Raw genomic sequence first — 13,930 nt, 5'->3', positions numbered from 1 at the left:
GAGATTGTCCTTGATAATGTGAATGGACTTCCTCCATTCAGCTGCCTTAAGACCCCAAACTGACATTTCCCAGGGAAGAAGAAATTCTGTCACAAGACTATGATATAGAAATCCTGCCTGAGTTTCCAGCCTGCTGGTCTGCCCTACAGATTTCAAATTTCAGAGTAGTCAGCTCTCAAAATGTATAAGGCAATCCCTGAAAATCTTTGTCTAGGTACATATACATAGTCTATAAATAATCTCTATCTATCTATCTATCTATCTATCTATCTATCTATCTATCTATCTATCATCTATCAGTTCTATCTCTTTAAAGAACCCAGTCAGGTACAAGTAGCTCCAGATGCCATGTGACTCTCATGTTTAGAGGCTAATGTTCTCAGGATCTCCTTAGTAGCTCCTCCACTATGTGTCTGTATAGTCAATAGTACTAACATCTCTATCTTGGATCTTATATTACTGATTGCCTCTCCATAGCTGGCCTCTAGGATAAGACCTTATGCTGAACAATGAATTCCTCCTTTTCTACCATTCAGCTCATCTAATTCCTAGTTATTGTTTGCTTCTTGTATTTTCTGGTTCTGAACTCCATTTAGTGGACTACAAATACCAAACTATACATGTAGGATACAGTATTTATTTACATGGCTCTATCTTTGCAACCAGAGCAGTTTCCCTAGGACCCAACTTGTTTTAGAGTACAGATGTGATTTTGGATCCTCTTTGTCTCTCTGTCCTTTCCTCTTGTTTTCCTCCTAATTTTCCTAGCAGATCATCATGCCTGAGTCTACATGTTGATTTGGTAATATAAATATCATTGCTGTGTCAAAAAATAATGCTTTTCCTTATCTTGCTCCCTGCCCAATTTTTGTGTCCAGCTTGAAAAGTGTAAATGTAAGGAGATGAGAAAACGTTTTACCATCTTAGCAATTAGCCTCAGAATCCCTTTCATGATGAGAAACGTTTTGGGGTAAAAAGCTCACATGCAATAGATTATTTTTTTGTTGCAAGAGTGTGGTATTTGCCAAGGTCATATATTATAGTTGGAAGTAGTATACTATAGAGTTTTACAGGAGAGGCCTAGATTCAGACCATATTGGTTCATATCCCAGCCCTACTACTTTTTAGCTGTGTGAACTTGGAAAAATTACTAGACCTTTTGGTTCCTCATCTGTAAGAAGGAGGATAATATTAATAGTTACTTCCTAGGATTTCTGTAAGGAATAAATGTGGTAATACATTTAAAGCACATAGTACAGTGTCTGAAATATATGCAATCCTTAATATATGTTAGCTGTTATTCTTTTCTTTTCTTAAAATATTTATTCACTCATGAGAGACACAGAGAGGGAGAGGCAGAGACATAGGCAGAGGGAGAAGCAGGCTCCCTATGGGGAGCCCTATTCAGGACTTGATCCCAGGACCCTGAGATCAGGCCTTGAGCCAAAGGCAGTTGCTCAACCACTGAGCCACCCAAGCGTCCCAGCTGTTACTGTTTTTATTGTCAGAAGGGGGAAAGCTCCTTTGCATGGGGACATGGAGAAAGAGAGGGAGAGGAAGGCAGAGGTTCAAGAAAGTTGGGGAAAACCTAGGACTGTATTATAACAGTAAGAGGGCAGAAAGACATTTAGAAATAATTCAGATTTAATATTCCCCAGGAAATTGATTTGCCTAGATATAAGCCTATTTTCCTTCCTCTCCTCCATAGTCAGTAAAGTCTGCTAAACTCACAAACCCTCCATGTTTTGTAATGTGTGTATACACTGGAGACAGGTGAGAGATTCATGTCCAGGTTAAAGTTGCACGTTATAGAGATAGTATACGTGGTAACAAGAACCAAGGTGGCCAAAGATTCTGAGAATCTGAGCCCCTCACCAATTTGTCGGTATTTTTGGAAGTTTTATATTTTGCAAACCAGATCAAGGCTAGTTTGCTCAGGTAAAAAGCATGGGAAGTTCCCAGCTAATATCTGGATTAAATGAATAATTTTTTCTTTTCATGTTTCTTGGAAAAGTGTAAAATTGTAGTGCTCTACATTGCTCATTCTTTGAAGGGTGTCATACATATGCAAAGACTGACACTATCATGCTAGTTACTGCTACAATGGTCACTGAAAGTAATTTCAATCTTTACTTGCATTTGTAGAACAAAAAGGGCGGTCCAAATTTATATTCCTAAACTATGCTGTCGATTTATTACTCATTTTGATATCTCTTTGAGGGAATCTCACTTAGGAACCTCCCCCAAACTCCCCCAGATATCCAGGTCTTTTAATCCCTTTGTCCTCTTTCTTCCAGTTCTTTGTTTTATAAATAAATGTAGCCTTCGTGGCTAAGGACTCTCCTGCTTCACTCTGCCATTTTCATTCTTGTATTTTTGCATCACAAAAGAACAGGTCCAGCAAAGTAGGAAGAATGAGAATCCAAATGGGCAATGATAAATTTGTCTTCAGTAGTGATAGAGAGAGAGAGAGAGAGAGAGAAAGAGAGAGAGAGAGAGAGAGAGGAAAACAGAGAAAACTAAGATTAGAAACCTTTCTCCCCCTACTATATCCAGGAAATCTAAATAAATAAATAAATAAATAAAAAAGACCATGTGGAATCCAGTCATCTATGTCTCTTTTCTTGAGACATAGATATTTAAATTAATGTTTAATTAATTTTTGATGAAGTAAGTTAATACTCAATGTGCAATGTGAGGTATATTTTGCATTTTTTACGCATGTACATAAAGCCAAACTAGAGTCACTGACATGCTAGGAAGGAAAGCACAAGAAAAGGAATTATAGGCTGATTTCCCTAATAAACATATCATATGCGAGATTATGCTAGCTCATAAAATGATTTAGGGATTATAACCTGTATGTCTATTCTTTGGAAGACTTGAATATTATTGGAACATTTATTATTATTATTTTTATTTTTGAAAAGATTTTATTTATTTACTTGTGAGGGACACACAGAGAGAGGTAGAGACATAGGCAGAGGGAGAAGCAAACTCCTTACAGGAAGCCTCATGTGGGACTCGATCCTGGGACCCCAGGGTCACTCCCTGAGTCAATGGTAGATACTCAACTGCTGAGCCACCCAGGTGTCCTGAGACCATACTTTTAATGTGGCATTTTTAAAGTGTGTTACATAGAACCCTAGGTTATGGGATAGTTTTGGAAAAAAAAAAAAAGAAAAGAAAAGAGAGTTCTGTAATGAAATATGTCTGGAAAAAACCCACTAAAATGTCACTTAATAAATATTTATTAAACCAATGAAACCTTTGTTATTGTTTAATAGTTTTATACTCTTGAGGACTTAAGACTATCCTTCAATATGCTTATGCAATTGTAAATATCTAAGAGGCATAAAGGGTGAAAGACTAAGCAGGGTTCCTAAGTATTTGACCAGATAACAACCTCTTCTTGATTTTTCGTCAAGGAATTACGTTATCCACAGACACCCTTTGGGAAATGTTGCTTTTAATCTGTTGGATTCTGATATAGGCTACAAAAATGATTACATTTTGGTTCAAGTAATAGCCAAAAATCTGGTATTGGAATAATCATCCTGTCTATAACAATTGTAAACTGTGGATTAAGTTAAAAAAAAAAAAAAAGGAAGGCACAAGATTTCACCAAAAGCAGGAAAATATACTGAAAGAAACTTGATCTTTGAAAGAAGAGAACTGCACCAAGTGAGATCCACATTTACAAAGATTTTTCCCAGAGGGCCTTTCGTAGACTATGCAGTGATGGGCAACTTGAATAAAGGGACACAGATGTATTGGCTTGTGGTGTCAAAGTATGGAGTTTGGGGCCCTCCAAATAGCTCAAAATTGAAAGGGGTTAATCTCATAAAAGACTACTCAACAGTGTGAAGTCTGTTTATAATCTAAATCTATATATATAATCTCTCTTCTAATCTTCGGTTAATTCCTGAACTGGGCATGCATGAGGATGTCTCTTAACCAGTCTGGTGGGTAGCAAGCTAGAAAAGCTAAGTGGATGAGCAGAAATATCGACTGCTGCTCAACACAAGAAAGAATTTGGAATTTGAGTCTCACCAAGTTAACTCTTACACTAGAACAAAATCAAAGTTACAAGTCTAATCTGTTGATTAGGTAATAACATTGTATCAGTATTAATCTACTGATATTGATCATTGTACTGTGCTCATGTAAAATAAGTATTTAAAGGTAGATAAGCGTCATTTATGCAACTTACTCTTACACATTTCAGAAATTAATTCCATTAATATCTATAGACAGAGAAAGAAAAAAAACCAAAAGTGATAAAATGCTAACATTTAGGGAATCTGGAGAATTCTTTGTATTATTATTGTCTTTTCTATTACTCCTAAATTTTGTCATTTCTCAAAAATAAAATGTGATAATGGCATTAGAGACAGGTAGAGCTAAGGACATGATTAAAGTAGATGAGTGTGTACCATGAAAAAAAAAATAAAGAAAATATTGAATGTCACTGAATGTGCCACGAAAGGGCCAATCTTACACATTGCTAGAGGGAGTAGAAGTTGGGGAAACCCTCTGAAACATTTAATGATGTATATTAATAGCCTTTGACAATGGGCAACCCATTTTCTTCAGTAATTTCCATTCTGGAAATCTCTCCTAAGAAAATTATATAAAATGTGGAAACAGGTTTTTGTACAAAATATGTCCAATCTAGCATTTATAAGGCTAAAAAATATAAGGAGCCAAAATATCTTTTAAAATTAGATGGTCACATATATTACAGTAAAGCCTTAGAGTTGGATATTATACAATAATAAATATAATGATGAAGATGGTAGCTGACACATGCTGACTTCAGTTACTTTGTATCATGAGCTCTACTAAATCTTTTCTATGCCTTATCTCATGTAATTGCCACAATGTCCTTCAAATTGACATTCATGAATAGTTCGTATTACTATGAGAAACATTATATGATGTTGAATGTACAATTTAGGATACACGGTTTTATATAGTCTAATTAGAAACAAAAAAAATAATTCCATGGAATAAAGTCCATAAGGAAAACTACCAAAAGGGTAATAAGAACTGTCTTTAGATGTTGGAATAATGGACGTATTTTGTTCCTTTTATTTTGCTCTATTTTACAAATTGTAGGTAATAGTTATGTGTTAATTTTGTAATAAAATATTAAAAAAACCAAAAAGTTAAAGTACAAAATTATTTCAGCAGAAGTCTATACATAGCTTTCATTTAAAATACCATAAAGGTGAAAATATTGTTGAAAGTGTCAGTAGGTTAATTAAGAAATGTGTATGTGGTGTTCATATTTAATCCAAATTGATTTCTTAAGACAAGAGTTATTATTTTTATGACAACACCAACATATGTTATAAAATCTGTCAGAGAATATTTGAGCCAATGGTAAGCTTAAAGTTAAATAGTGGATTTTCTCTGATTGTATCTCCACTGTATTGTAGACAATATAAGCATATTAATCCAAAACACTTATTTCTGATAAAACAAAAGTAAATGTGAATTATGGTATAGTATAAATGCAGTATAAAAATTATGTCTCACGAATTTCAAGGAAGAATACACTTTTTTTTTGGACTTATAAGTTAGTAGTTTACATTTTAAAGAAATAATAATTTAAAAATCTACATTTGGCATGAATACATTAAATACATTAGATGAGAATTAGAGTCTTTCAATGGGATAATTATTGTCATATTGGCTATGACAAAATGAAAATGTCCAGTGGAATACCTTCTGATTTAAAAAAAAAGACTTAGGGCATCATGATATATAATAATGATGGAAATATTATGCCCTAAGAATACTTACACTAAACTTTCTTTTTTTTAATAATAAATTTATTTTTTTATTGGTGTTCAATTTGCAAACATACAGAATAACACCCAGTGCTCATCCCGTCAAGTGCCCCCCTCAGTGCCTGTCACCCCTTCACCCCCCCTCCTTCCTCCCTTTCCACCACCCCTAGTTCATTTCCCAGAGTTAGGAGTCTTCAGTCTCACTTTCTGATATTTCCTACCCATTTCTTCTCCCTTCCCTTCTATTCCCTTTCACTATTATTTATATTCCCCAAATGAATGAGACCATATAATGTTTGTCCTTCTCTGATTGACTTAGTTCACTCAGCATAATACCCTCCAGTTCCATCCACGTCGAAACACATGGTGGGTATTTGTCGTTTCTAATGGCTGAGTGATATTCCATTGTATACAGAAACCACATCTTCTTTATCCATTCGTCTTTCAATGGACACCGAGGCTCCTTCCACAGTTTGGCTATTGTGGACATGGCTGCTAGAAACATCGGGGTGCAGGTGTCCCGGCATTTCATTGCATCTGAATCTCTGGGGTAAATCCCCAACAGTGCAATTGCTGGATCTTAAGGCAGGTCTATTTTTAACTCTTTGAGGAACCTCCACAGTTTTTCAGAGTGGCTGCACCAGTTCATATTCCCACCAACAGTGTAAGAGGGTCCCCTTTTCTCCGCATCCTTTCCAACATTTGTGGTTTCCTGCCTTGTTAATTTTCCCCATTCTCACTGGTGTGAGGTGGTATCTCATTGTGGTTTTGATTTGTATTTCCCTGATGGCAAGTGATGCAGAGCATTTTCTCATGTGCCTGTTGGCCATGTCTATGTCTTCCTCTGTGAGATTTCTGTTCATGTCTTTTGCCCATTTCATGATTGGATTACTTACACTAAACTTATGTCCACAAACAGAACATATTTTCCAGATCTTTGTAGCCAAAATTTATAGCTAGATTCAGAAAATAGTTTCTAAAATAATCTAAAAATTGTTTGGAGATGTTAGGTATTTTATATCTTTTGCACAAATTCTATGGACATTTAGGCTAACCTTTATTATGTAAGGTAAAATTAAAAGCAAAACATGTAGAAAACATATCACCAACTATGTCAATAAATAAGAAATTTATTTATTTAAAAAATGTATTTATGTATTCATCAGAGAAACAGAGAGGCAGAGACATAGGCAGAGGGAGAAGCAGGCTCCCTGCAGTGAGCCTGATGTGGGACTTGATCCCAGGACTCCGGGATCATGCCCTGAGCTGAAGGCAGATGCTTAACCAATGAGCCACCTAGATGTCCCATAAATGGAAAATTTAAAATGGATTTTCAGGAGTATGTGTTGGATGTATTTTAATGATTTAATTTTAAAAGCATTGACATCCACTTCAAGAAATGGTCTTCAAACAAATAAAATTTTAATATAACTGATCTTGATTATAAGGAACCTATGAAACTTTTTATTTTTTTATTATTTTATTTTTTTGAGACTATGAAACTTAAGAAAAATTCCTGCCTAGTGTGAAATGAGTGTTCAGTATCTCAAAAATAATTTGTTTCAGAAAGGAGAGAGAGAAAATAATCTCCACTGAAGTTGTAGGAAGCTGCAAGGAGATACACACAAAGGAAAAAAGATGTGGGCATAATTTGAAGAGATTGAAAGTGTTATATGTAATATTTATTATTATTAGCCTCATAAAGTGTTAAAAAACATTATGGGTTTATGACAATACTTGGTGATGATTTAAGAAAAAAGGAAATAAAATCAAGATTGGCTTCCTATTAGGAAACAATAATTATGTCTAAATTATTACTATTTAGAAGTGAAGGCATACAAAAATTAGCACATGAACATTATATGCAAATATATTTTGGGTCTTCTTAATTCATGTACCTGTAATTTGAAAAAAGTGTTCATTTTTTTTCTTTTTTTTTAAAGATTTTATTTATTTATTTGAGAGAAAGAGCGCACATAACCTGGGGGCAGGGTGAGAGCCACAGAAGGAGGGGAGGCAGGCTCTCCATTGAAGACAAAGAGCCCAAGGTGGGGCTTGATCCCAGACCCCCAGGATCATGACCTAAGCCAAAGGCAGATACTTAAACAACTGAGCCACCCAGGCACCCCAAAAGTGTTCTAATAATAGTTATGTAGTCCACATTTCCATGATAGCCAACTAAAATTTTGATTTTGAAAGGAGAAGCTTACTATTATAAATAAGCTTGCATTCTTAGAATTTTGTTAATACTGTAACTGAACAAATTCTTTTTCTTTCTTTCTTTGTTTTTCTTTCTTTTCATGAGAGCCACCCAGGCACCCCAAAAGTGTTCTAATAATAGTTATGTAGTCCACATTTCCATGATAGCCAACTAAAATTTTGATTTTGAAAGGAGAAGCTTACTATTATAAATAAGCTTGCATTCTTAGAATTTTGTTAATACTGTAACTGAACAAATTCTTTTTCTTTCTTTCTTTGTTTTTCTTTCTTTTCATGAGAGACAAATTCTTTTTCTTTCTTTCTTTGTTTTTCTTTCTTTTTCATGAGAGACAACTAAAATTTTGATTTTGAAAGGAGAAGCTTACTATTATAAATAAGCTTGCATTCTTAGAATTTTGTTAATACTGTAACTGAACAAATTCTTTTTCTTTCTTTCTTTGTTTTTCTTTCTTTTCATGAGAGACAGAGAGAGAGGCAGAGACACAGGCAGAGGGAGAAGCAGGCTCCATGCAAGGAGCCCAACGTGGGACTCGATCCCAGGTCTCCAGGATCAGGCCCTGGGCTGAAGGCAGCACTTAAAACTCTGAGCCACCTGGGCTGCCACCAAATTCCATTTTATATAGTTACGTCAAATATTTGTGTTTTAAAGATGATGTAATTTTTAGCATTAAATTGATGTTTCATGATCACAGTGATGAGTCAGTTTCTGAACAGACTGAACTTTATACTTTCATGTTGGCAAACAACTGGTTGTTAAGTTCACAATTATGTGAATAGACTCTCCCATTCTATTGACATGCAAAGGGAATGTTGAAGAAAAATTCTGTATAATTTCCATATGTCATATTTTATACATAATGGATATACCAAAACCTCATTAAAGCTGGATGCATAACAAATCCTTCTGACTTACACATTGCTAAAATACACATGAATCTATCAACAGTCCTTGTCCCCTTTCCCTGCCCCAATCCACTCCTACTGAAAAGGTTGTGTTAAAGCGGCTACTGTTTTCCTAAATGAGATAGTTATATTATAGAAGAATGAAATTGGTTGTTGTTCATTTCTCTATTAAGAATAAGCACTTGAGGCCATAATCGAAGTGAATTAATGCTGTTATTACCATGGAGCTTGAATTATGTCTTATTATTATATCTGAGTGAAAGGAGTGAGGGGAGTGAGAAGCTATGCCTTTTACAAAATCATGAAAGTACAACAATACAATATATAAAAAAGGAATGGGCTGAAGGGCAAAAAAAAAAAAATGAAGATTCGTCCACTTACATTATTTACTAAAGCTGACAACTTGTAAGGGTATTGGCATTAGAATGTGCAATTATTTATCTATTTCCACTGAACAGTGAAACTGTTCTCCCCCTAGGAAGGCTTAGAGCAAGGTGTTTCAGGGAAGGGGGTGGGGGGTAAAAAGACAAAGGAGCTTATCCTGAATCTATTAGCTATAATGAACAGGTACTAAGAAGCAGACACTGCCCGGAACATAAATTACAATCTAAATGAGATATTCGTATTTACATAAGCAGTTCCTCAGGCACTCTTAGCTAAGTTCATGGGAAGAAAGTCTTCCAAATGCCATTCATACCACCAGGGATAATTGCAGGACTAGAAGCATCCATGCCATTGCTGGGGAACTATGGAATGGGGTTTTAATTTTCAGTTTGACTTACATACTGTTGTCATATCATAGAGACTACAGTTGCAGTTTTACAGCATGGTATTTCTTGGCTTATTTTAGAATCACAGAAAGAGTAAGCTTGCAAATCTTTTAATAAGGCAATTACATTCAGACAAAGATTAGATCTCAGTGGCACAATAGATTTTTGCTATATTATTCAGTATCTTTTTGATATTCCACTGTCACTAGACAAAGCTGTGAATAGTAATGTGACAAGTCTATTCAGAAGACAACAATGAGGGTTTCCTTAATTGTGTTCACTTGTATGCCATACAAACCCTTACTTAATTTTTTTTTCCTGTTTTGAAAAAGCAGAAAGAAAATATCATTTAGAGTCACAAAACCCACAGTTGAATCTATCTTTGAAATCTACATTTTATATTTGTAAAATGAAAATGTTGAGATAGTCAATCATTTAATTTTTATTTGGTAAAAATATCTTATGATTCAAAATGTCAGTCTTAATATAGGAATGAATTACTTGATATGAAAAAGAACAAAAATCCATAAGAATCTAAAGAATTGTTGAAAATATGTACTTTGGATGATGGGATAGGGATTTGAGAAATCTCCCTGTGAGTTTCTAATGGTTGCAAATAAGAAACTGAAGGCAAATATTTGCTTTATGTATTTTTTTCAAGGCTGAACCTTTCCTCTACACTTACAATTCTTTTAAAAACTTATGATGGAAATGTAAGAGAGAGAGTTATTTTTAGAATATAAAATTTTACATTAATATATTAATTTACTTGGGGGAAGGGAATCTTGTTCATATTATTTAGCATTTATTTTATAAATTAATACTTACAAGTTAATTTTTAAAAGATAGTGGTACATACTCTCATTGTTCCAGATTGAGACTGTATAGCTAAAACATCACTGAATTTATGGAACATTGTTTGAAAAGAATGAGTTTGTAGAAGTAATTATCCTTAAAGTTTACTTTGAGCAGGACAAATGGAGACTATGAGGTAGTGGACAAAGTGATGCATTCTAATCTGAATTCTATAAGTAATATTTTTACATCTTGGTTTCACTTAATCTTTTTTGTGCCTGTTTCCTTAGAAGTTAAACAGAGGAAATATGTCACGTGAGGACAGAATGGAAAACTATGAGAAAATCTCTATAAATGTAAAAGCACTACATAAAGGCTACACAATATTAGAAAAGCAATAGAAGATCCAGGAAGTTTCCATAATTATAAATTTAAGAGCTTCACATACTGTATCATGGAAAGAAGTAAAAATGTGATTTTTTAAAAAAAGATTTATTTTTATTTATTTATTCATGATAGACAGAGAGAGAAAGGCAGAGACACAGGCAGAGGGAGAAGCAGGCTCCACACCAGGAGCCCGACGCGGGACCCGATCCTGGGGCTCCAGGATTGAGCCCTGGGCCAAAGGCAGGTGCCAAACTGCTGAGCCACCCAGGGATCCCTAAAAATGTGATTAATACTGTTCACCAGTGGTTACCCTCAAAGAGATTCCCAGGTAAAAATAAACAAATGGTTCTAAAAGGAAATGATACAATATCTTAGAAAATAATTGCTAAATGAGGATGAAATAGACACTTATTAATTTATCAAAATATTCTGAGCAACATTTATCATTTTTATATACTTAAAAAACAATTTGATATTATTGTTGGGAGAGATGGATAGAGTTAGACTTTTCTGCTTACTGAAAAGCACCGCAAGGCATTTTGGTGTTTTTTGCATAAAAATCAAAGAGAATACTTAGAGCCTATGTAATAAGTGAGAACTGAATAAATTTTTTCTAGTTAATTGAGATGTTTTTTACGAGCACTAGTTGTAATGATTAGACAAACCGGGAACTATTATACTTTGATATTGCATAAACCTTTACTTCTATGCATTTACCAACAAATCATTGAAATGAAATTGGCCAATAGAGATCTGGCCATAATACTCTATTTGTATCTGGTGCTCCCAAGAAATATAAAGAAAGTAGTATGAGTATTTCATGTATTGAGCAAATTAATATTCACAGTATTGCTACAAAGTGTAAGAAATTATTGTTAGATTCTTTTAAAGTTACTTTTCTCCTCCAGTAATGCAATTTAAGTCATCAAAACTAGTCCCTCACAAGACGTAAGTTAATCTTGCTGGCATCCTTTAATACAGATTTGTCATGAACATTAAAGTCCCACATAAAATGTTGGATTTTTACTGTAGAAAATCTTAAATGTAATTTTTCAGCATTATATTCTACCTCTACAGATTCTAATGAATGAATAAATTCTTTATTGACTTTGGCTGAAATGGCAAGGCTACGTGACCCAGGGAATAACCAAATGTTGGCAGAACAAAAGTGAAAAATCAATAGCAATTGATTATTTAAACTCAGAATTTCAGGGTACTCAGGCAGGATTTATTCTAAGCCAAGCCCCAGTAGGAGCACTCTTTGAATCTATCTGATTTGTAAACTGTCTCCAATACTTCATCCTACCCAGTTAATTTGCAATCAGAATTGCTCTTTGAAATGTAGGCATCTGATTTGTTGATGAATCTTATAAAGTTCCTGCAATGTGGGTTGCTTTTATTTTTTTGCTTGTGTATATATTAGTGTCCACCTACTTCCCACTATTTTTATCCTTTTGAATTCTGAATCTCCTCTTCAGACGTTTTCTTTCATTTATGCTATTTTATTTCAGGGACTGCTAGAAAAGCCTCAGGACTTAGTACTCCTGTGGTGTTGTCATATTGAGTGGTGGAGGAGGGGAGTTACCCATCTGATCTCAGCCAAACCAGGCTGGGACATCATTCAATTGAAAGCCAAGAGGGACTCAATTGGAAAGCACCACACCATGCTTTTTGTATATTGCACCTGCCTCTTGGGGGTCATGCTAAAAGTGGCAGCACTTTTCAGAAAGGGAAAAGCTGGCAGATGTTGGAGGTGATTAAAGGGATGATTAAAAACTGGCACATTCTCTCCATGAAAGTGGTCTGTGTTTATTCTACTACACTTAGAACTTGGCAGATCTTAGAGATATGGTTAGATGAGGAAAACTCTGGCAGGACCACTATTACTTACAAAGAGTTTCTCTTCCAAGATATTGGGATCAAATACTAAGCTATTCAATTTGCCAAAAAAAATGCATAATATCATAAATTTAATTTTTGTATGACTGAGTGGAATATGCTGAAATCATTTTCAAAAAATAGTTAGTGAATATTACAAACACTAACTCTTAAAGTTAGAGATGTTGAGTTCTGTGATACCATCAAGCAATGTGTTTATGAACATTTAGGTTTCACATGGACACTTGGTTTTGTGTGTAAAATAATTTAAAATTGAAAGTGTCCACATAAAATACCTGGACTTTTCGTAATCAGGATTACACTTTTTTTTTCTAGAGAAATCTGCTATTAATATTACCTTGAGTTACTTATTTGACTCTAACAATAGATCAATCATTTTTATGTATTCAGTTATGGTCATTGTAGAACCTTTTAATCCATTTATCCATGAGACACTTTGGTAAGGCAAATGTTGGTCGGGTTGCATGGTCCTTCCAAGAACATCTTATAAACAAAATAGCTTTAAAAGGTTATCAGAATGGGGACACCTGGGTGGCTCAGTGGTTGAGCATCTGCCTTTGGCTCAGGGTGTGATCCCAGTCCCAGATCAAGTCCCTTATCAGGCTCCCTGCAGGGAGCCTGCTTCTTCCTCTGCCTTTCATGAATAAATAAATAAAATCTTTAAAAAAAAAAGGTTATCAGAATGATTAATCAATTGCTAGTGTTAGATTTTTAGATTATTGTGAGTATAGGGACACTTAAAGTGTCAGCAGACTCTATGTGAACTTATGAATTGCTAACAAGTAAATTAGAAGTTGATTACTCACCTTATAAATAGCTCAAAGAGGCAAGAACATTATAAAAATAGACTGATATTACAGAGTAGGCAGCAATCTTAGAATTCAACCTTCCTTCCTGTTTTGAATCTCTTACTGACATCTCTTGATGAGTGGTCATTTAATCTCTTTGTTACCAGTCACATTTTCTGCCATCCCCAACCATGAAACCCACTGGACTTCTTTTTGTTGCCTACACATTTCTGTGCCTCTGACCGTGCTATTTCTCCTGTCTGGATTTCTTTCCTTCCCTGCAATTTCCAAAATTGTGACCTTCTCTGTGAACAATTCTCCAATTCTGCCAAGGCAGCTAAAACATCTTTTGTTCTCTACTGCTACTATG

This window comes from Nyctereutes procyonoides, unplaced genomic scaffold (genome assembly GCF_905146905.1).
Source record: "Nyctereutes procyonoides isolate TBG_1078 unplaced genomic scaffold, NYPRO_anot_genome, whole genome shotgun sequence".
NCBI lineage: Eukaryota > Metazoa > Chordata > Mammalia > Carnivora > Canidae > Nyctereutes > Nyctereutes procyonoides.
This window is presented reverse-complemented; position numbering follows the sequence as displayed.